The sequence below is a fragment of the Cervus elaphus genome, chromosome 1 (genome assembly GCF_910594005.1).
Source record: "Cervus elaphus chromosome 1, mCerEla1.1, whole genome shotgun sequence".
Taxonomy (NCBI): domain Eukaryota; kingdom Metazoa; phylum Chordata; class Mammalia; order Artiodactyla; family Cervidae; genus Cervus; species Cervus elaphus.
Genome location: NC_057815.1, coordinates 57362476 through 57386670, shown reverse-complemented (window position 1 = coordinate 57386670; position 24195 = coordinate 57362476). Strand labels below are relative to the sequence as shown.

Here is a 24195-nt window from a genome sequence, read left to right as displayed (position 1 = left end):
CCTTCCTCCCTCCTCTAGTCCCTGCAGGGCCCATCTGTTAGCTGGGAAGTCCGCTGCCTAATTTCCTTAATGCAGCTCTAAAGGTTAATTGGTCTGAGAGAGTGATGGGGCTCAGGTTGGCTGTGTCCTCAGGCCTGCCTGTGTCTCCGCTGACAGGGGCCAGCCCGGTCACAGAGCTCTGAGGAGCCCAGAGAGGCTGGTTGGGGAGCAGACATGCCCGTGAGCTGAGGGGGGCCCAGGGGGCCCTTCCAAGGCCTAGCCTACAGGGAGCAAATGCAGGAAGGATTCAAAGAGCTGGGTGTGGGAAGGTCTGGGGGTTCCTGGGGGCAAAACTGTCCCTGGGGCCTGTGGAGGGATAGCCAGCCAGCATAGCTATGCATATAAATTCCAGCTTGGAAAACCCCAGGCAAAGCCTCTATCCAGCCTCCCTAAGGCTGATTTTCCCCTTGTTCCCCTGGGCTGGCAGCAGGCCTGGCTCCCTTCCAGACGTGCTGGACCCTCCCAGGGCTCTACACTTGTGCTTTCGCTGCTGGGGGGTTGGGGGTGAATGGAACATCCTTACTCAGGGGATGTACTCAGGGTCCACTAAGTTATACCCCCAAATGAAGGGGGATCCCAGCACTAGGAATGTCTGTCCTGCTCCATATTCCATCTGGCTTGACTCCTGGAGAGGCTAAGCCTGCAGGGCTATGGGCCACATGGTACTGGTAATTCCATCGCCACTGGGACGGGGTACTTGGATGACCCAGGGAGGTTATGGGAAGTGAACCCACATGCTGCCCCAGGTCCCCAGTCTGGCATAAGGTAGGTGCTCTGTAAGGCCTGAACACCCAGCTCCAGGCTGGGTGCTTACTGGACGCTCTGCTTTCTGGGCTCTGGAGAACTCTTAAGAAGCCACGTGGCTCCTGTAAGTGCCTGATGTCCACTGAGACATGGAACACCAGGGTCAGCCTGGCCAAGGAGGTTCCAGAGCATCCAGGGACCTTGTGCTTGCTCTGCCTAGAAAGTCTGAGGTCCTGGAAAAAGTCTGACTCACCCCTCCCTTCTTTAGGGAACACTCACGCTATTTGCTCTCCCTGGGCTGGTCCAGGACTTGAAAACACCCTTGGCAAGGTAAAGGGGCTTTAAGGAGGACATCTATGGTCCCTGTTTCCCCAGTTGGAGCAAGATGCTCCCCAGAGGGTCCGGGCTCTTCCTCCCTGTCCTGCCTCCCCAGCCCCCACCCAGCCTGCCAGTCGGCCCTGCAGACACCTCTTCCCTCCCTCCCTCCCCTGCCCGGCTCTGGGAGCTGAGCCTCGGGCCATGCACTTTCCATTAAGGAGATAGCATCCTTTTGCTGAAGTCCATTTGGGATCCATTTTAGTGTTATCTAAAAATCAAATCTACATGGTAATCCTTTTAATGTACTCCTGACTTTAGAAAAAAACAGCTTTGCGCTCCTTCAGGAAAGGTTTTAAAGCATTACCCAGTAATTACTACTCACCCATGAAAACACTGATATTTTACAATGGATGGTGTTTGCCCCTGCACATGCGTGCAGGCTCACGGTCAGACACACACACACACGCATACACACGGGACCCAGCAAAATAAACTAATTCACTCAGCTCGAGTGTTCCCCCAAATCTTGGGGTGTGCAGGGGGATATTTGAGGGGAGATGAGCCCAACCCTTACCCTACCCCTACCCTGGTCGGGCTGAATCCCTGGGCGGGCCGATGCAGGAAGAAGGCAGGCTCCCAGTCTGACTCATCCGGCTGCCAGACACTAACCCTCAGCTCTTTAATCTGGGGAAAAGCCAGACAGTCCGGGTGACCAGGAGGGACTGCCAGAGGTCATTCAGCTCTTCCCACACCCCATGGAGTGGTCTGCCAGGCCACACCCAAGTCTTCAGCAACTCCTGCCACCAACCCCCGGCCAGCCTGCCCCTCAGATCGGACTTTTCCAAAGTGCCCAGGCCACTGGCTCCTGGGCCCACCCATGTCTCCAGTTTGGAGAGCAGGCTGAGCCCAGCTGTGGAGCACTCCCTCCGCTCCTAGTGATCTCAAGGGCCGGTCCTCCTCCCCAGAATGCCAACCCCATCCAGCCCCGGGTCACTCCAGGTTATGCCCTGTGGCCCCCCTGCTGGAAGCCACTGTGGCCACCACTCAGAACTCCACCTGGTATTTGAGGCCCCTTCCACTGTCTGGCACTGCTGGCTCCACTCCCTGCAAAATCTAGGAATAATATTCCCTTTCCATCCTGCAAATGGATCTCTTCTGCTTCTGCCCCAGAGCCTTCTTTTCACCATTGATCCAGGAAGAAAAATGCCTGGTCCTGCCCACCCCACTCTTTCCCAGAGGTCAGAGTCAACAGTGGAGCTGAGGCGAAGAGCCTAGACCCTGAACTCAGAAAGTCTACTTCCAGTCTGGGAACTGTCCCAAGTCACTGGAGGGCCTAGTGCATATCCCTTTATCTTTCCAACTCTCATCTGTGAAATGGGGCCATACCAATTTCCTTCCACCAGGCTGTGGTGACGACAGGACAAGGTTCTGCATAGGAAGCCACAGCCCAGAGTCTGGCCACTGGCTGGGACTGACAAACAGGTGTCTGTCTATTGTTACCATGCACCCTGGGAAGTCTTCCCTGTTCTGACACTTGTTTTCTTGCTCTTTAACTTTTTATCTTGTCAACACTTCAAACTTTCAGATTTTGCAAGAACAGAAAGAATTCATGTATACTCTTCATCCCAAACCTCTAAATATGAACTTTTAAAACCATATTTACTTTATCCTTCCCTGCTTATCTATGCAGCTACATCCTTTCCTCCTTCCCTTCCTATAATTCTTTTCCTGACTCAGTTGAGAGTTGGTTTCAGTAATGAAGCCCCTGCACCCCTTAAAACTTTGGTGTGATTTCCTAACAGAAAGGACAGTCTCTCACATGACTCCAGTACAATGATCAAAACCAGAAAATTACCACTGATCTAATACCATTACCCATCCATTCAGATTTCATCAGTTCCCCCAATAATACCTTTTCCGGCAAAATAAAAGTCTGGATCCTGCATTTCATTCAGTCGTCAAGTTCAGTCTACTTGAATCTGGAAGAATTCCTAAGCTCTTCTTTGTGTTTCAAGACACTAGCATCTTTGAAGAGTACAGGCCAGTTATTATGGAGTTTCCTTCAATTTGGTTTTATCTGACACCTTTGACTATATGACCTTAACTGCTCTGTGCTTCTTTGTTATAAAATGAACATGAGAATAGTACTGCTACAGTTTCGGTGAGGAATCCGGGAGCTAATACGAGTGAAGTGCTCTGGACTAACCAAACCTGGCAGTCCAAACTTAGCCCCGATTAGTGTCAGCCCATTCAGCACGTGGGGAAGATTGACATTAGTCACAGCTCCATCTCAGGGCCCTACAGCCCGTGATGGACACATTTTGAGGGGAATCACTTGATTTGAACGTGCCACCGTGGTTAAAGTCATACAGACACTGACTAGAGTCGAGCCTCACCCAAAGGATCGTCTAGTGGCCACTGCAAACGTCTGCAGGAGGAGCTCAGCCGCATCTATCTGACAGGCAGCTTCAGGGACCAGTCAGGGGAGACGGGGGCTATGGCAGCTCAAGGCGTGACAGCCCAGGGTAGGTCCCGCTGGGTGCCCTGAGAGGCCTGGGACACAGGCAGGTGTGGGCTTGGGATTTCTTGTCATCGCCCCACGTGCCTTGGTACTGTTCCAAAACCGCATTCACACGGCACAATACAGCTGCCCAGCATAGCGCTAGGCCTCCCTTTCTCACCCGAGGGGCAGGCAGGGAGCCAGGGCTGGACTCTCCTGGGGGCTAAGGGTATTCTGGAGGGAGATCTACCTATGATTGAATACTTAGCAGTGCTCGCCTCCCACCTGCCTTATGAGACGGTACCCTGATGATTTTCATTATTTTTTGACACACCATGTAGACCCCATTCCTGTCCACTGTTGATACCTTTGCCCCGCCCCGAACTTGTCCTAGGCTCTGTTGGTCGTGTAGGGCACCCACTCTCCTCCAGCAGGCCGATGGAGCAGGGGGCTCCATGGATCAGCCCCGGTCCGGTCTCCTGTGCAGAGCCCTGGTCTTGATCCTGGATAAATCATTGCGTCTCTCAAGACCTGTTGGTCTCCTCACCGGCACAGTGGGAATAACTCTAGCATGTACTTCTTGGCTGTCCTCAGGCACATGTAGGATAACATCTGGCATTAAATGCACCTCTCCTCACAGAAACTAGCAAGTGCCCTTGAAGACGAAAACTAGTTCCACTTTAACAGTGGGAAAACTGAGGCACTGGAAAGGTTGTGACTTGTCAGAGGTCATACAGAGCTGGGATTTGAAGCCCAGCAGCCTGTCTTCAGGATTCATCTGCTTTGATGTCGGGCTGGGCACTGCTCACCTAGAGGTGCTAGCAGACCCAGGAGGCAGACATCACAGCGGTCAGGAGACACAGAAGGTACGCAGATGCAGGTCACACCTATAAACATAAATAGCTGCACACACACTTTCACACGTACATGGAATCGCACACTTGCAAACTAGGTCCCTAAGAGGCAGGGCCATGTCTGCTTATTCTCCCCAGAACAACTTTATTCCAGGCTCCAGCACAGCACGAGCATTAGTAGGTGCTCAGTAAATCACATGAAAAGACATACCCCTGCATCCAAGCACATGCATGCACGGGTGTCACGTAAATATACACATATACACTCGAGTGGTCATATGATCGTTAACTGTCTTTTAAAAAAAACAACATATCAGGACTTCCCAGGTGGTGCAGTGGATAAGAATGCCAATGCAGAGGACATGGGTTTGATCCCTGGACCAGGAAGATTCTACAGGCTGTGGAGCAACTAAGCCTGTGTGCCACAACTACTGAAATCTGCAAGCTCCAGGGCCCGCAAGAGTAGCCCCACTCTCCACAACTACAGAAAGCCCTTGTGCACCAGTGAAGACCCAGCACAGCCATAAATGAATAAAATTATATTAAAAAAAAAAACCCCACAACATATCCAAAAAGTGGATCGTAGCTCAAAATCAAGCTCTGATTCGAATAAAACCCACAAGTGAAAAGCCTGGTACTCTGTTCTCAATATCACGTTCCCCAGGAAATGGAGGAGCACGAGCCCTGAGGTTTTGTCCACAGGGACCCACGTGAAGTGGCTGAAATTATCCAGAAGTGATCAGTCTACAATCATCATATCCACGTCAGCTGCTGGAGGGTAGGGTCTGGGTCCCTGCCACCTGCAAGATGCCTGTACCCAGCGGGGTCCACACCTGGGCCTGGAACTGCAACGTAGGATCCCAAACACAGCCAGCCGGCGGCCCCTCCTCAGCATCAATCCCGTTTAATAAGGAAATTTGAAAGTGTAATCTAATTCTGCAGAATCTCTTTAAATCTCCTTTTCTCAGAAGTAACTTCATTTCGCACGGACACATCCAGCCTTGTGCGAAGGCCTCCATTTCACACCAGTTTTATCTCCACAATTTCTCGTCTCACTGCACTCCTATCCCAGGGCCTTGCCATGCGCCGGGCGAGGCCTGAACTAATAGCATTTCCTACTCATTTGGAATCAAAAGCCAACGAGAACAACTGTTGAAGCGCGCGGCCACAGCCACCTAGAGCACGCTCATTACCACCTCTGTGCACACACCCCCTTGCAGGCAGGCGGCTGCGTACTGGGTTTGATGACGGAGGGATGTGGGGCTCCCGTGACTTCCAACTCCCTGTGGTGGGGGCTCGGCTCCTGGGATGCTGGACAGTGCAGTGGGCGGACTGGCCCCTTTGACTCTGGAGGAGAGGAAGACCATATAGACCCTGAAGGTGGTCCACACAGAGAGATGCACTCAGCTGACTCCATCACTCCCCAGCCCAGGCTCAACATATTCACCTGCTAAATGAGGACAACCTACTTTAAAGGATTATTTAGAGTATCAAATTAGATAATGGACATGAAATGCTTATAACAACGTTTGGCAAAGTAGCTTTAAAAAGTCAGCTAAAAAAACTTATGTACATCTGACAACCCAACAATTCTCTTCCTAGGTATGCACCCAAAGAGTGAGAGTTTATGTCCACTAAAAGAGATGCACAAGGATGTTCCCAGTTCTCAATAGCTCCAAACTGAAGACTACACAGATGTCTATCAATAGTAAAATGGATACTAAATTATGCTATGATTATACAATGGAATAGTACACAACCACAACAAAGAATGAATCACCAATACACACAACAACATGGATGAATCAGACAGTATAATGTGGCACAAAAGAAGCCAGACAGAAAGGCACACACTGTATCATTCTATTTGTATGTACTTCCCAAACAGAAAGCCAATCCATGGTGATCAATGTCAGAATAATGGCATGTATTATCATCTGTCAGGAGGTGTGAGGAAGCCTGCTGAAGGCCTGAAAATGTCCTTTATATTGAACCTGGTGGTGTGTGAATGGGTGCACACATATAGAAAACTTCTCTGAACAGTTGAGACTTGGGCCTTTTACCACATATACATTATACCTCAGCAACAACAAAAAACTAAGGAGGCCCCTCAGTTGGGACTTTATATGTCTTTTCATAAAACCCACCATTTACACATCGTTCATTACCTCTGTTGTCTCAGAGAATCCTCATTTTTACCCCGAGGCACTAAATGATTAACTCACTCAACAGAGCCCCAAGGAGGCTCAGGCTGTTACCCAAGGTCAAACAGCCGGAAGGTGGCAGGGCAAGGATTGGATCCCCAGCCTGCCTGATTCCCAGGTTCAAGTTCTCACCCCTGCACACACCCCATGGCCTCTGTGAACAGCCCAGGTGAAGAGGGTTTGCTGGAGCAGCTTCTGGGTTCTCCTGTGCAGCCTGAACATGGGTGAGTCTAGGGTGGGACTCTGGGGGCAAGCTTAGAGCAGGGCCTGGGCTAAGACCAGGAGGAGTGGCGGGCAGGGCACTGTCTCCAGGCTCCGCTGTGTCACAGGCTTCTCACCTGCTGCTCCTTCAGAAGCTGTGGCTGCTATGGGATCTAGACAGGGCTTCTGGATGGGCCAGCAAGGGGATGTGGACTGGAATCTAAGGACAAAGATGGTTCAGGGGCTGAGAAGGGAGCAGAAAGGCTGTGTGGAGGCAGGGCTGAGATGTTTGCGTTGTGGCCTTAAGAGAGACGAAGAAGCTTCACTGGGGAGGGCTGAGCTGTGAGAGGACAGCTGACGGCTCCGGACCCAGAGCCACAAGGGTGGGGGGGGGGCCTCAGTCAATAGCCAGGAGCTTCGGGTGAATGAGATGACTGGGGAAGGGGGCCCTGGAGAGGAGCCTAGGTAAGAAATTTAAAGGGGTCCAGCAATACTTGCCTTCTCTAAAGTGCCAAGTTCCTTCTGGTCTCCACAGACCACCACTGTAGAGGCCAAAGGAAAGCACTGTCCAGTCCTGTCCCAAACATCTGCAGCCACGGTGGGTATGTTTGACCTCATGATAACACTCCACAATGAATGCCCACTACAGCCAAACGCTTTAGATTCGTTAACGCTCATCCTCCTCATGACCCCGAGGTCAGGGAAATCACAAACCTGCCCAAGGAACCTGTGAGTGACTGAGCAGGGCTTTGGACCCAGGCTGCTGGCCAGGAAGTGCCCCACCCCCTCCCTGCTCTCTCCAGAGGCAGCATCACATCATTTTTTTCCTAAGCGATGGGGAAAGTGAACTTCTGCTTGGACCCAATCTGGGCCTGGCCCTGGCCAAAAGAAGGTGGCTCTGAAACACCCCTTGCAGGGACGCATCAGGGAAGAATGGGCCCCTGGTCCCCAGGGTCCCCCAAGGGAGCCACTTTCTGTGCCAGAATCCAAAAGCAGCTGGCACTTCTACAGTCAGTTCTGGTGGAGGCAAACCTCCTGAGGTATGGTGCATCCAGAAGCCTGAGCCCGTGGGGACCTTCCAGCGGGGGTAGATAACACCACATGGGTCCTTGCTGCTGAGGGAAGCCGGACCCAGCATAGCCTGCTGTCAGGCACCAGCTTTAGGGAACCCAGTAGAGAACTGGAAGGGGAGCTCTGAGAGACACGGGAGCAGCTGCAGACAGAACCTAGGGGCACTTTGAAACATCAGAAGCTGCACGTTCTCTTTGGAGGCTGTCATGGGGAATGATGCCTAAGTTAACTGCATACTTATCTGCAGTGCGTGCCCCTCCAGCATGGGTGGAGGTCTTCTCTTCTCATCTTTGGGAAGCCCCAGACATGTCTAGGAAGCAACAGACCCAAAATAGGACTCTAGATCTCCTCCCTCAAACCTATACCCTTACCTAGGCTTCTGTTCACAGCCCTAACACCATCATCCATCCTGGTGCTCAGGGCAGAAACTCAGAGTCATCCTCAGATCTTCTATCATCCTCATTCCTCTTCCCTGCTTGGTCTGTATCCCATCTCACCTACTTTGTTCCACTTCCAGAGCCACCACCGTCTTTCACCACACTACTAGCTAAGCCCCCCACCAGCTTCTTCTGTTCGTATCGATAACCCAACTTCAAATAGCAGCTGGAGAAATCTTTCAAAACAAAGTAGGTCATGTCTCTGCTCGCTTGAAACCCTTCAACTTCCAGGGGGCTGGGAATATCACCCACACTTTTCATCAAACCCATGATATCCTTGTGTGGTCTGGTCTCTGCTCCCCCACCCCCAACGAGCTTTAGCCAGAGTCCAGATCTCCCTCCTGCCTCAGGGCCTTTGCACCTGCTGTTTCTCCCTTGTCAGAACACCCTTCCTGTTTCTTCATGAGGTTGGTTGACTCCTTCTCATCTTTTGGCTTCAGCTTAAATGTTATCTGCTTAGAAGGCCAGCCTTGATCTCTTGATTTCCTTATTTAAATGACTCCTTAGTCATTTCCTTCTGAGTTTTCACCACAATTTGTAATTGTTTTTACTTTTTTGTGATTTTACCTAAGAAAAATGTTTGGTCTTTTATCATAAGAATGCAAATGCCATGAAGACCTATTCTGGGGACTCTGTCTTATTCATCACTGTGTTTCCAGCACTGAACCCCACAGTGATCACTTTTTTTTTTTTTTTACAGTGATCACTTTTTAACCATCAGTTCAGTTAATGAATGAAGAGACTGAACAGAAGCTATCGAGATATTACTGACCAGAGTCTGCTGGGCCAAGTGGGCTGATGCAGATAGGCAGGCTCCCCAGAGATGGGTGCCTTCATCAGGCTTGGTGCTGTCCTGAATCACACACCTGGAGCTATGTAGCTCAAAGAAACAAACACAGATGCAACTGCAGCAGTGCCTGGTCTGCCACTCTCAGGAATTTGAATAGGCCCACCCCAGGGCTCCAGCTGAGAAATGACTGCTCTTGTGCAAATATTGGATTGGCCAAAAAAGTTCCTTCGGGTTTTTCCACATAATCTTAAGGAAAAATTGAATGAACTTTTTGACCAACCCAATATAAACCCTCTACCTTTTAGATACAGGGACAGCAATTCTGTCCTTCAGCCCTGCAGACCGTGAGGAATGAAGCCCCCTTCCCCCCTCAGTGCATCTGAAAGTAAAAGTATTAGTAGCTCAGTCATGTCTGACTCTTTGTGACCCCATAGACTATAGCTCACCAGGCTCCTCAGTCCATGGAATTCTCCAGGCAAGAATACTGGAATGGGTTGCCACTCCCTTCTCCAGGGGATCTTTTCCAACCCAGGGCTTGAACCCGGGTCTCCTGCATTGCAGGCCTCTTGAGTAAATACTCCATCCCAACTCTCTTGTTGGGGTGGAGGCCTGGAGCTCAGGCATCTGTGTAATCTTGGCAGTTCAGTCATTCTCTTTGCACTTGTGGCCGGGGCACCCCTCCCCTGGCACAGACTCCCACAGCTCCCCTCTTGAGGGTCCTTTGAGCTTAAAGATATAACCACTCCTCCCTCCCTGCCTAGTCTGAACCTCTGTGGGGCAGTAGGAGGAAAAAGCCCCTGAAGTTTGCTACAGAAAACCCCCAGGTCCAAGCCTCTCTCTATCTGCAGCTTCCCCAAGCCCCATCCCATCCTGGTCTGTTGCAGCCAGCCCCCAGTTATTTAGCAGGATGCTGCTTGCAGCTGCATAGTTGTGGGTACTAGCAGGGAAACGTCTGGAAGCTGAATTCCCCAGATGGCAACTCAGCTGCTCCCTGGGCACCGGCAAAGCCCGTGTCACCCATCTAATGAAACAGGGCTCCCAAGGGACCTGCAATCTCCACAGAGGAGGAGGAGGGCACGGACTCTCAGACGAGTCTCAATTTCACAGCATCAGAGACGCGAGCACCAACGCGCTGAACCAGAAAACGAGAGTCTGGCAGGAGCTGCAGACACACCGTGAGCGCCAGGGGATCGGAGATTAGGGCCCTTCAAAATCAATTTTGAATTCAAACTTTTAAATGTGTTCTCTAGATGCCACGAGGGGACCCTCCAGGCAGGCTTGGCCTAGCCAGCTGTTGGGTCCTGCTTGCTTCTTGGAGCAGCCAGGGCCCATCTGCTAGCCCCCGGGCTGGATGAGGCAGGGGAGGGTGAGGAGGCTGGGAGGGAGACCCCAGGAGTGGGAGGAGCCTCTTAGGTGCCAGTGGACCCAGCACAGCCCCTAGGGTGCCTGCCTGAGGTGCCATCCTGGGGCCTCCTGTTGAGGCCTGGGGGGCTGCTCCTCCCTCCTTTGTAGACCTCGATGAAAAGAACTGAAGGCAAGGCCCACATGAGCCAGATCCCCACAAACCCCTAACCTGGCTGAGGAGGCTCGTGGGGCCCCAGTGGAGGAAGCTGCTAAGAACGCGAGCAGTGGAGTCAGACAGGCAGGAATCTGTATCTCAGACATGTGTATCTCAGACCAGCCGTGGATTCCCAGGGAGAAGGTGTTGGTTCAGAAGTGAATTTCCCTTCCAGAAACCTGGTGGGAGGAAGCCTGCTGTGAGGGCCTGGGCGTGTAGGCCCTGGGAAGTGAGAGGGGTCTGAAGCCTCCCAGGGCAAAGGGAGAGAAAGCATCGCTGGGCAGCTGGACTGCTGGGAGGGCCGGGGTGGCCGCAGGCTGCACTGAGGCATGGGGTCTGCAGCCAGGGAGCTGACAGTCACCCTGCCTGCCACCCATCAGGCCGTGTGGGGTGTGCTGAGCACCACCCTGGCCCTGCAGTGGAAGGGGACGGGACTCACGGGGCAGCCGGCCTCAGCTGGAAGCCAAGCAGAACAGACTGCTCCAGCCAAACTTAGGAGGAGACCCCTGGGCCCACAGGAGGAGGGCCTTGGGGATGTTTGCAGGAAGAGTAGGCTCCTAGCAGCCCCTGCTCTGCCTGGGTCCCTGCTCAGGCATATTTGTTCCTCCAAGCATACGATCAGCCCACCACTGATGCCTTCCATCTCTGGGTGTGGAAGCTGGTCCACGACAAGCCTGTCTGACTTCAGTGATTCACCGCCCCTGTCCCTCAGTTTTCTAAACCTGAGGCTAAGCCCTCAACTGGAAGCCACACTGAAAGAGACATAAACACGAGCGACTGTGAACCACTCTTCCACTGAAAGGCACCAGGAGGGCAGCCCCCTTCTGGAATGAGCAGCCCTGCAGAAGGGCTGGGGTCATCAGACCACTTGCAGGCGAGGAGGCAGGAATGCCCCAACCCCTCCCACCCCCTGTCTTGGGAGTGGGCTGCCGGCTCTGCGAGGAAATTACAACATGGGCCTGGGTAATGCTCCTTTTAGTTACAGCATAAACTGCGGCAATAAAGCGTACCTGGGGAATGTTTAGAGAAAGCACTAATGATTTCTTCCCCAGTGGTTAATAAATTCACTTCCAGATCAATTTGTTCGCGATAGAGCCTGGCGAGCGGAACCTGCGCGGCGGGCACAGCCGACTGTGTCTTTTTCAGTATAAATGATTTATTACAATGATTAGCGGCACATAAACAATTTAAAATACAACGCTAATTAGTTTGGGGAAGAAAGGAGGGGAAAAGCCACCCTGCCTCTCTCCCCATTATGTTCTACTTCCCTAAGTGTGTACTTTTTAATTAAATCCAAATGTCACAATAAATTTAAAGTGTTTTATTACCATTCGGACTAACTAAGGCAGTCAGGCAAGCCCCATCTCAGGCATCATGGGCAAGGCTGGGGGTGAGGGCTGAGGGTGCAGCAGGGCCTGTCTACAAGCTCTCCTGGAGACAGGAGGTTTTGGTGAGACCCCTGGAAACCCCTCCTGCTTTCTGGCAGCCCCAGGCTGCAGAACGCTGGCAGAGTGCACCTCCTCTCAGCTTCCTGGCCAGCCCAAGGGATGTCGCCTCCCCAACACTGGCTCTGAACAGCCCAGAATCCACCCATTTTTCCTCAAAGGTCCCACAACACTCCGCACCCTCCCCAAGCCCTCCTCAGGTGTTCTAGCACCTGCCTCACATCATGCTTGGCATTTCCTATACATCTTACCACATTCTCCTTCTAGTGCTCTGAGTAGTAATTACTGCTTCAGTTTGGTGCATGGGGAAATTGAGGCTCAGAGAGGTGGAGTAACTTATCCAAAGTCACACAGCTAAAAACTGGACTCTTGACAAATCCTAGAGTAGCATTCTGCCTTAGAGCCCACACCTTGCCATATCCGGGGCCTGACTTCCCAGCACGCAGGATGGGGACAAGAACATGATGGCTGCTCAGACAGGGATTTCCCTCACGTAACACCCTGCTGTGCCCAGAGGCACAGGTGAGACAGGTGTTCAGGCCAGGGACCTGGACTCTGATGAGTCTGGGTTCAAGTTCAGGTTCTTCCATTAATCCACAATGTAAACTCAGTCAAGTCCTCAGCCTCTCTGAGCTTCAGCATTCCAATCAGCAGAACTCAAGTAATAATACCCAAACTGCAGGGCCAAAAGAGCAAAGCAGCTAAAGCAAGAGGAGTGTTTTGCAATCCTGGACACACTATATAAGTAGTAATTACTAACAACAGCTCTTGAAGTGAGCAAAGATCCATAAGAAATCCCACTTCACCGATCAGGAAACTGATGCCAGCAGGTGAAAAGGACTTACCCAAGGCCCTGCTGAACCTTGGGTGCCCAGGGGACCAGGCTGCAGGCAACCTCCTTTCCCAAAGCTCAGACAGCCAAGGATGGTTTATCTTCTCAACATTCTTCTACTATTTATTTAAAGTGAAAAACAAATATCCCTAAACATAGAATTACCATATGACTCAGCAATTCTACCCCTAAATATATACCCAAGAAAAATGAAAACATATGTCCACACAAAAACTTGTACATGAATGTTCATGGTGGCATAATTCACAATAGTTAAAAAGTAAAAACAATTCAAATGCCCATCAACTGATATACAGATAAATAAAATGTGGTATATACAGATAATGGAATATTATTTGGCAATGAAAAGAAATGAAGTATTGAGACAAGCTACAACATGGATGAACTTTGGAAACATTATGCTAGGAAAGAAGTCAGCCACAAAGACCACAACTTGTCTGATTTCATTTGTATGAAATATCCAGAATAGGCAAATCCATAGAGACAGAAAGTAAATCAGTGGTTGCCAGAGAGGAGGGGAATGGGGAGTGACTGCTAATGGATCTGGAGTTTCTTTTTCGGGTGATGAAAATGTTCTTGAATTAGATAATGGTGATGGCTGCATCACTCTAAATACACTGAAATGCACATTTTTAAAAGGTTAATTTTGTGGCATTCAAATTATTCTCAGTAAAGCTGTTAAGCTCAGAAAAGCAAAACAAATAACAAAACAAATATTCCTTTGAGAACAAGAGAAAACAGTTCGTAAAAAGTAAGTTCTGGGGTCAGGGGAGGGGTCCTGGGAGGTCTAACAGCCAGCCCTCAGCCATGGTCACCCTGTCTCATAACAGCTACTCCACAGGGAAGGGCTTCAGATCACCCTCCCCACTCCTAGCGGCTCCCTCCTCAGTACTCCCATCCAGAAATCTGATTGTTCCTTCTCTTTCCAGCCCTGCTCCCCAGGCAGCTCAGACCATACTGGTGTATCACCTCTCCTCCTACACTTGTGTTTTGTCTCCCTAGTGCTCTCTGTTGAAATTTCTCCACCCACTGAGGCCATTGTCCCACCTGCAACCAACATACTCATGGAGGGGGTTCCCTATTCCAGACCCTGAGCTTGTCCTACATCAGGTACCACAAGTTACAGTATAGCACTATGACTAGGATCAGAGTGAGGTCCTCCGTGTCCCCAGCCGAGATTCAGTAAGGAGTGCTACCCCTTCTCTCAGGGTCTGAGAGTCTCCCCTAGGCGGGGTGTACAAGCTCAGATCCAGGCCACAAAGGCCAGGAAGGAAGGCGACTAGGCTGCCTTGGGGTCAAATGAAAACTGCAGGAGGGAGAGAGTACAGTGCCCAGGCCAGGGCAGTGCTCCTTGTGGCTAATCTGAGAAGGTGACTCAAGAAGATGAAGCCTGTGGTCAGCAGAGGGAGCCAGGCCCATCGTGGCAGGGTGCACCCAGCTGCCCCTGAATCTGGGGCCTGGACTGATGCTCTTGGGGTTTCTCTCCTCTTGGGGGAGGGAATCTACAGCCTTTACCCTGGAAGGGAAGGCAGAGCATCTGGAATGTGGGCCATGGGGAAAAGAGTGCGGCCAGGGTGGAATGGGCTGGGTGGCTCCCTAGGCCCTGGGCAGCCATGCAGGAGCGGTGCTGCACATGGAGGCCCTAAGGGACAGCTCACTGTAGGGTCAGGGCCTTATACTCAGCTCACCATGGAAGTGCCCTCAAACACAGGTTCTGATCTTCTCAGGCCAGTCATACTCTCATATAATCAGGAGGTGGACTGTATTTGACATGGATGAGGGTAGGGAGACGTGGCTCTTTCCCAGAATCAGGAGTTTTTTTAATTTTTATTTTATTTTTGGCTGCACTTCATTGCTGCACCTGGGTTTTCTCTAGTTGTGGCAAGCGGAAGGCTACGCTCTAGTTGTGATGCACAGGCTTCTCTTGTTGCAGAGCATGGGCTCTAGGGAGCCCAGGCTCAGTAGTTGCGAAGCACAGGCTTAGCTGCCCTACGGTATGTGGGATCTTCCTGAAACAGTGATTGAACCCGTGTCCCCTGCATGAGCAGGCCAATTCTTAAGCACTAGATCACCAGGGAAGTCCAGGAGCTTTCATGGAAGCCAGTATGAGAGAGGAAACAGGCCAAGAGCTGTGAAGGCCATGAAACACTTTACAGGCCGATCACATGAGATTCTGGGAGCTGGGACATGGGTGGCTTGTTGGGTGGGACTTGCTGCTCCCCTGCCCTGGTGTGCTCCCACCTGCCTCAGGCCAAGGGCTTCAGCTCACTCCTTTGAAGCCTGGAAAGCCAGGAGCTTGGTCCAATCATGGGGCAGCCACAGAAGAGAGCACATGTAGGAGCAGGGAGCCTCAGGCCAACGATGGGCAGGGTCAGCAGGAGCCTCCAGAACAAAAGTGGATAAGGACAGGCTTGCAGTTGAGGACTCTGTCTGCCTTCCCCGGGGCTCAACTCTGGAAACTCAAGCCTTGCTACTGGTAGTAGAAATGCTCCAGGCAAGATCCTGACTACCAGGAGACTTCAGAGGAGCCCCCACATTCCCAAGGCCACAGTTCTAGCCACGCCCTCCACCATTTCTTTCCAGGACTTCGACTGCCTCCAGTCTGACCATCTAGTCCCCATCTCCACTCCACCCACTCACAGGCTCAGAATGACTCTTGGAAGGAGGGGAACTGCAAGAAGGAGCAGAGGGCAGTCTGAGGCTGGAGTTGGTGGAGTGGTCATCCTATAAACTCGAAACAAAGAACACTTCCCTCCTACATTATCACTGGTTTTTTTTTTCTGCCCCTAGTTTTATCCCCTCCAATTATCCTCCAAATTGGGAAAGGAGTATGTCAAGGCTGTATATTGCCACCCTGCTTATTTAACTTATATACAGAGTACATCATGAGAAATGCCAGGCTAGATGAAGCACAAGCTGGAATCAAGATTGCTGGGAGAAATATCAAAAACCTCACATATGCAGATGACACCACCCTTAAGGCAGAAAGCGAAGAGGAACTAAAGAGCCTCCTGATGAAAGTGAAAGAGGAGAGTGAAAAAACTGGCTTAAAATTTAACATTCAAAAAACTAAGATCATGGCATTCGGTCCCATCACTTCATGGCAAATAGATGGGAAAACAATGGAAACAGTGACAGACTTTATTTTCTTGGGCTCCAAAATCACTGCAGATGGTGACTGCAGCCATGAAATTAAAAGACGCTTGCTCCTTGGAAGAAAAGCTATGACCAACCTAGACAGCATATTAAAAAGCAGAGACATTACTTTGCTGACAAAGGTCCATCTAGTCAAAGCCATGGTTTTTCCAGTAGTCATGTATGGATGTGAGAGTTGGAACATAGAAAAGGCTAAGTGCCAAAGAATTGATGCTTTTGAACTGTGGTGTTAGAGAACTCTTGAGAGTACTTTGGACTGCAAGGAGATCAAGCCAGTCAATCCTAAAGGAAATCAGTCCTGAGTATTCATTGGAAGGACTGATGCTGAAGCTGAAGTACTTTGGGCCACCTGATGCGAAGAACAGACTTATTGGAAAAGATCCTGTTGCTGGGAAAGATTGAAGGCAGGAGAAGGGGACAACAGAGGATGAGATGGTTGGATGGCATCACCAACTCAATGGACATGAGTTTGAGCAGGCTCTGGGAGTTGGTGATGGACAGGAAAGCCTGGTGTGCTGCAGTCCATGGGGTAGCAAAGAGTCGACATGACTGAGTGACTGAACTGAACAGGCTGAGCAGATATAACAGTAATATATCTTTGTCTTTGTCTCAGGTTCCTAGCACTGAATTCCTATAAACCTTGGAATTTCCTGAGTGATAGGAGTATCTTTTGTTATTCATAAGGAGTCCCTACTGAGTACCTCTGAGTTTATACTGATGAGGGGACCTAGGGTGGGGCCCCTAGATAGCCTCAGGCTGGGGCTGGTCACCAGAAAGACCTTACGATTAGATGGTCAGAACTTTCTGCCTCACCCACTGACCTCCAGGAAAGGCTGGGAGGTGGTTAGTGATGAAGCTCTATACAGAGTCCTAAACAAGATTTGATGAGCTCGGGTTGGTGAACATGTTCACATATTAGGAGGGTGATGCATGCCAACTCCACAGGATGGAAGCTGCTATGCTTGGGACCCTACAGACCTCACCCTATGTGCTTCTTCATCCACCTGCTCATCTGTATCCATTGTCATATCCTTAGAGCAAACTGGTAAATGTAAGGAAATGTTTTCCTGAGCATTGTGAGCCATTCTAGGAGATGATCTCACCTGAGGAGGGGGTGTGGGGAACCCTGATTTTTAGCATGTTGGTCTGAAGTACAGGTGACACCTGGACTTGCAATTGGCTTCTAAAGTGAAGGCAGTCTTGGGGGAATGGGCCCTGGACCTGTGGGATCTGACGTCACCTCTGGGTAGATAGATGTCAGAATTGAGTTAAATTTGTAGGACACCCAGTAGGTGACCACTGAGAATTGGAGAATTGCTTGGTGGTTTTAGAAAACATTCCAGAGTAGCCCAAATGATCTTAAAAAAATGAAAATCTGCCGTCTTTCTGGGATAAAGGAACTCTTCATTCTGTCTGCTTCTCTCCTGCCTTTACTGTTAATTCATTCATCGACAGGTCATGCAACAAATATTTACTAAACATCTACTACTAGGGGCTAGCCCCTAACAGCTATATGTTAATAAGCATTATATCTTGTGATATTTCATCAAGAAAGTAGTTCTTAATGAGCTTCATTAAGTCAGTTTGATGCCTTGATCAATTTTCTATTCACTAGTGTTAAACCATTTCTTTCTCCTTCTCCATTGTATTATACTGGAATTATTCTCATTGGGATAAATTATTCTTAAATTTTTCAGTTACTATGTGGTTCATGATCAGTTTGAGGCTCAAATCAAATCTTTCAAATTAGAATTTTCATTGTTGCCGAGAATTTTTTTTGTAGTAATTATTTATACCAGAAAATATTTCCTGAGCCAACTTTGGCAGATCTAAATTATATCAGGAAGATTTGGTTCTTCTGTCAATTTTTAGTCAATAACATATTTCGCCAGGTGTAGTCTTAACTGTTGCCAGTTTTGCTTTTTGTTAATTATTTCAACCAATTTAAGTTTTTTCTGGAATTTTTTTTCTTTACATTTTCAGTAATACTAATGAGATGTTATTCTTGTGTAAAAGGCATATTTTAGCACTGATCTGATAAAGCATTCTGAGGATCAGAGTAGTGTGAAAACATCCTAAGGGGCAAAAAGGCAGGTCAAAACATCATACCCTGTACTTGGGCTGAGTACCAATCAGGACCTGTGCCCAAGTTAGCCCCGCCCACTGTCCTCTGCTCCTTGGGAGCCCTAAGCCCTGCCGGGATGCCTGGAAACTGGGGAGCAGCCTCTGCCTGGCGTGAGAACGGCTGCCTGCAAGAGATTGCCTCCGGTCAACAGGCAAAGAGATGAGGTTCAGCCCTGATGTCCCATCCCAGGTTGCAGGCAGCCTCCGCTGGGCCCCAGACTTCTCTATTCAGAAAGTATCAGCTGAGTATCTCATCATCAGCAAAGAATTATTAATGGATGCTTCTTGGTGCATTAATCCCCCCCATCCCCAACCACTGATAAAAGGGCATAATTGACCAGGGTCCTCTCAGGTCTGAAGCTGTGACAGGCTCACTTGGCCTCCAGGCTTTAGGCCTATTCCAAGAGTCCCCTCTGCCTCCTAGTCGAGCTCTGCCTGGGAAGAGCCAGGGATGGGATCGTCCACCTGACCAAGTGTGGAGGGTTGGAGGCCACAAATGCTTTCACCTGGGATCTCTACTTCTCCTGACCCTGGGAGATGAAAGAAGGACACAGCAACATCAGTGGAGTGGTGTCTCTCTCCTGGTCTTGGCCTCACCCCTCCTGCTTCCCACCAGTGGTCACGTCTCCATGCATGGTATAGCTGGGCATCAAGCAGCCAGAAACCCTGGAAACGTAAATGGGAAAACATAACCCCAGAGAGGGGAAGAGGCCTGCCCAGGGACACACTGTGAGTTGGTGGCAGAGCCAGGTGGAGGAGGCATGAGTTTGGGTCTCCATCCTGTGCCCCAGCCCACAGGAGAGTCTCCTTCAGCCCTATTCACAGGGGAGAAACTGCTGAGGTGGTCTCTGCCCAGGCCACCTCAAGGACACCAGCTCCACCTGGCCTGGGTAGAGTGGGCAAGGGGCTGAGGCCCTCAGTCCCACTGCTGTGGGGAGGCTGCCACAGGAAGGAACGACTCTCATCTCCTCCGAGAGAAGACAGGCCCTGGAGTAACAGACAAGTGCTTTGCAAGCCTGCCCTTTCTGGGCATAACCCTCTCCTCTGCAAAATGGGACTAGTGTTGAGCTCCAGCCTCCTGGAGGTTCTGTGAAGATGAAACAAAGGGTGCTGGGACATCTGTGTCCTTCCCTGGTGTGAGGTGATGCAGGGAACAGAGGCGCTGGGCCTCCCGGGGATAGAGGTGAGTCACTCTCTCTGGGGGCAGCTAAGCTGTTGGACACCCTGGGCCTGAGATGCTATTCCAGAGGCTGACCTCTCACAAGCAATAGGAAGCTTCTTAAGATTGTCCCAGTGATCCTCTGGCTTCCCAGGTAACTCAGTGGGTAAAGAATCCACCTGCCAATGCAGAAGTCTCGGGAGATGCAGGTTCGATTCTGGGTCAGGAAGATCCCCTGGAGGAGGGCATGGCAACCCACTCCAGTAAATTTGTCTGGAGAATCCCACAAACAGAGGAGCTTGGTGGGCTACAGTCCCTGGGGTCACAAAGAGTTGGACACAACTGAAGCAATTGAGCACACATGCATGCAATGATCCTCTGTACCCTGTGTAACCCCACCCCCACCCACTTCCCTGAGTATGAGCTGCACCTAGAGACTTGCTCCCAAGGAAGAAAATACAGCAAAAGTGATGGAATGTCACATCTGTGATTAGATGTGTCACATTTTATAAAAGACTGTGACTTCCTGCTTGCTAGGAGACTTTCTCCCTTGGTGGCTTCAAGGAAGCAAGCTGCTCTAGTGGAGAAACCCATGAGGCATGGAACTGAAGGCAGCCTTTGGCCACCCTTCAGTGGGGAAAGGAGGCCCTCAGCCCAGCAGCCCACAAGGAATTGAATCCCACCAACAACCACATGAGTGAGCTTGAAAGCTCATCCCCACCAGATGAATCTTCAGATGAGACCACAGTCCCAGCCAATGCCTTGATTATTATGACAGACCCTGAGCAGAGGAGCCAGCTAAGTACCTGGACTCCTGACCTACAGACACTGTGAGATTAAAAAGTGGGTGCTTTTTTAAGCTGCTAAATTGTGAAATGATTTGTTACACAGCAAGAGATAACTAACACACCACCACACTGGTGGATACACACAGGACAGGAAGGACCTTTCCTCAGGCCAGAGAGAGGGGGCCTGTGTACGGATCTCTGCCCTAGAACCCCTGCTGTTGTGAGCCTCCTTCTGGAGCCCCATTCTTGCTGTGTAGAATGGAGAGGTTGGAGGACAGAGAACACCCTCTAGCCTGCCACAGCAGATTCCCGGCTCTCCACTGGGCAGACCAGGATGGGTGGGGCTGACCCACTTCCTTATGCAGTCATTGCTCTGGGTCCTCCCCAGAGAACACTCCTGCCAGAGCTCTGAACCCAGGCACATCTGGAGTGGAGTGACCGTTCCACAGCACACCCACATCCACTTTCTCCCCTGCTCCTCCCCAAATCCTAGGAATGGGAGGGAAACCACATCAATCACCTTGAAGACCATCAAGAGCTGTGTGAAGATGGTCGTGATCATACCCATTTCACCAGTTAGAATTACTATTCAGTTTACTACCTAGAATTACCTAGTGACCAAACTGGGGTTTGAACTCAGTCTGTCTGACTAAGCCCAAGCTAGTTTCACTTGGGAAACTAAGAAATGGAGAGTTCAAGCATTCATGACGGTGCTCATAGGCAGCCCCCCCAACAATCCAGGCTGGACAGTCTATCACCAAGGGATCAGGAATTGGGGTTTTTAAAGATTCAGAGGACAGGAAAGTCTGGATGGAGTGGGTGCCCATGGGGGCCATTGGAGCCCAGACCAGGGCTGCTCCCACTTATCTGAGAAGAACCAGACTCCCTCCCCTTCTCTATCAAGTCATTGTGCCAACCAGCAAAGGTGAATTATTAAAACTCCCTTCTGGGGTACCACATGGATTTTTCTCCAGTGAGATTCCAAGCAGAGGGGCGGCCGCTCCCGCCGCACAATATTAAAATGTCAGGAGTTTAAGGTCTGCGTTGGTTGAGTCATAAGTTATCAGCACCCAGTGAGGGCCGACAGAATGCCTCCCTTAAATTATTAAGCAGAAAGCGTCAGACTGTAATATTTTGCTAAACCAAAGTACAGACACAGACAAAGATGTCATTTCAATATTTGAAACCAGCAAGTTTAATTTAAAATAAGAGCAAACCAATAAGCTCAGAACATAGCGGCATATGAGAGGAAAATTATACTGTGAGAGGAAAAAAAGTGGAAGGACTTAAGAAATTTATAAAAGTAATCTCCAAGTGGAAATTAGAAATCAAGGCCTAGAAACAGAATAACACAAAAGAAATATTACTGTCCACTTTCTAAATCAATATAACACTGCTCCACGCTGGAATTACCATGGTAACTCAAGTAAAAAGAATCAAGCAATTCTTATTATTTCAAAATAAAATCACAGCCTGAAGCCTGGGTTTTATTACAACCACTGATAGATCGCTGGCTTGTATTTATCTGAAATATTGCTTTTCAATCAGCTGGTTTATGAATGTACACGGGCCTCTCACCAGCCCACTTACTGCCCTGTTTTGAGGCGAGGGGCTAACCAATGAATTGATTCCCGCCTGGCTGCATCTGCATGGATGTCCAGGTTTCAGTCCGCTCTGGGAACCATAGAACTTCACGCCCCTTCCAACTGACGGGTGGCTTTGCAGGACAGAGAAAAAGCCAGACAAGGCAGTGGGGCCTGACCTCACTGTGGTCCCCCTCCAGGCTTCCCCATGGAGGAACCTGCCAGGCTCTGATGTTGGCCCCCAACAATGTCCCCAACAGGAAGCCTCTCACACCCCCAACCCCAAGCCATCCTCTTACTGGCTCCACCCCTCTCCCATGAGCTCCCCCTGCAGCTCCATTACAGATGACTCCTGATCCTACTCAGGGTCACAAGTGTCCTTCTCACCCATCCTCAAGTCTGCCAGCTGCAACGGGGAGCTGGCAGCCGGCAGAGCACAGAGAAGGAGAGCAGATGGCCTGGGTTCACAGCCCAGCTCTGGTCTTGTGAGTTGTGCAACTTGCACGTGGCTCTAAGTCTCTACCCCTCCCCATATTCACACCCTTTGCAATGTGACTTTTCACCTCTTTCCTTCAAGGATAGAACTGTTCCCCCATCTCTTGAACTGGGGCTGGCCTTGTAATTTATTTTGGCCAACAGAATACAAAGTGACAATATCCCAGAGCCAAGCATAGGCCTCAAGAAGCCTTCTGTGCATTCATTCTGGACCTGCCTCCAGCCTGGAAACAATCCAGAGAAGTCTGCTGGATGATGTGGGACATAGTCTTGTTATCCCCAGCATCCAGCTGGTCAGCCATCCCCCAGGCATGAGTGAGTTCAGTCAAGGCCCAAAAAACCCCTTAGCCAAGCCCAACCTTCATCACTGACCCACAGATTCAAAAGCTAAATAGATGCTTGTTGTTTTGAGCCTCTGAGTTTTGGGGTGGTTGGTTATGCAGCAATAACTAACATACACATGCACAGTACAATGCTTGCTTTTAATTAAGGGCTCAGTGAAACAAGAGCTGCTGTGTAAAGACCAAGAGGCCAAAGCCAAAGAGATCACCGTGCATCTGTGTAGAGAGCACTCTCACTTCACATGGATATTAGGTGCCAGTTAAGTGTTGCTCCCACTGCAGACATGTGAAAACCGAGGCCCAGGAAGTTGTCTGAAGTCACACAGCAGTCAGCTGGGTCTCCTGACTTATGCTAGCAGGCTGCACCTGAAGAGAGTAGGCCACTCAAGAAAGCCCACTTAGGAAGGGGTAGGAGGCAGAGTTGGGGATCCAATCTGACCCGGTAGGTCTGCTCTCTGAGGTATCTGTCCCTGCACCTGGGCCAGCCCCACTCCCCGCTCCCCCCCCGCCCCACCTCCATTATGTCAGCCACTATAGGCTCCTGCCTTAGCCAGAACACAAAATAAACATCCTCCAACCAATGAGAGATGAGCTTGTAGCTAGTTGGGTGGATGTGACTCTGAATAGGACCTGGAATGGCCTGTAAGCAGCCAAGGCTGCCTGTAGGCTCCCTCAAGGCCAACCGAAAGGTAGAGCATGCACCAGGCAAGGGGGACAGCATGAGCAAGGATACAGAGGCAAATGCCAGGTCGGCATGGGACACAAAACCAGAGTGGACATATCAGTCCTGCCCAGCCTACTGTGGCAGCAGGTATCTGATAGAATGTCAGGGTGGCAAAGGGCTGGGTCTTCTGGTACCAAAGGAAAGGTGGTAGATGGGATGGGAGAATGGTGGTGAAAGAGTTAGGTCCAGAGTCCCAGATGAATGCAATCCAGTGGTGTGCTGATAAATATCTCACAACTGATTCTCCGGGGGAAAAAAAACACCTTGATTTCTGGTGTTTGCCAATTTCTGTGGTGTTAATATTTCCACCATGGCTTGTATCAAGTTACCAATGTGATGTCACTGAACTCAGAGTTGGGGAGGGATGTGCAAAATCAGCTTTTGCAAGTCAGCACAAGGTGACTCCACTGGTGTAGCCCTATCTAGGGTACAGACCTGCCAGGAAAACTCGGGCCAGCAGCACCACGAAAAGTTCAGCCGAGGCTGGGAGGGTGTCCTGTGGGCCTCGGTGTCCTTCATCTCCAGGCAGGGCAGGCAGGCAGCCTGGGCTACAGGCCACACGTACCTCTGGGGCTTCTCCAGCCCATGAAGGCCCAGGTCAGGTTAGCACCCGTCAGCACCCACCAGGAGGACCTACCTACATCTGAGAACACATGCCCTGGGCCGTCAGTGGGGCCATGAGCAGGATGCCCAGACGCATGGTCTTGGTTAAGCTCATATTCCTCCTTATCAGAGATTTCTACCATCCAGCCTTGTCACACTTTGGGTACAGGCAGAGGCATGGAAGCCAGGATGGAACACAGAAAGATGC

General features: G+C 50.4%; 1 protein-coding gene across 4 annotated transcripts in view; it reads right to left on the bottom strand.

Annotated features, from left to right (window-relative positions):
• Positions 1–24195, bottom strand: part of LMO1 (LIM domain only 1) — a 41348-nt gene that overhangs the window by 6612 nt on the left and 10541 nt on the right. The window contains exon 1 of one of the 4 annotated variants that reach the window (XM_043903891.1): positions 18801–18821. The exons of the other annotated variants lie outside the window; for them this stretch is intronic. The gene's annotated coding sequence lies outside the window, so the exon portion shown is untranslated. Of the gene's footprint in view, positions 1–18800; positions 18822–24195 lie in introns of those variants that run through there. 4 annotated transcript variants of the gene reach the window in all.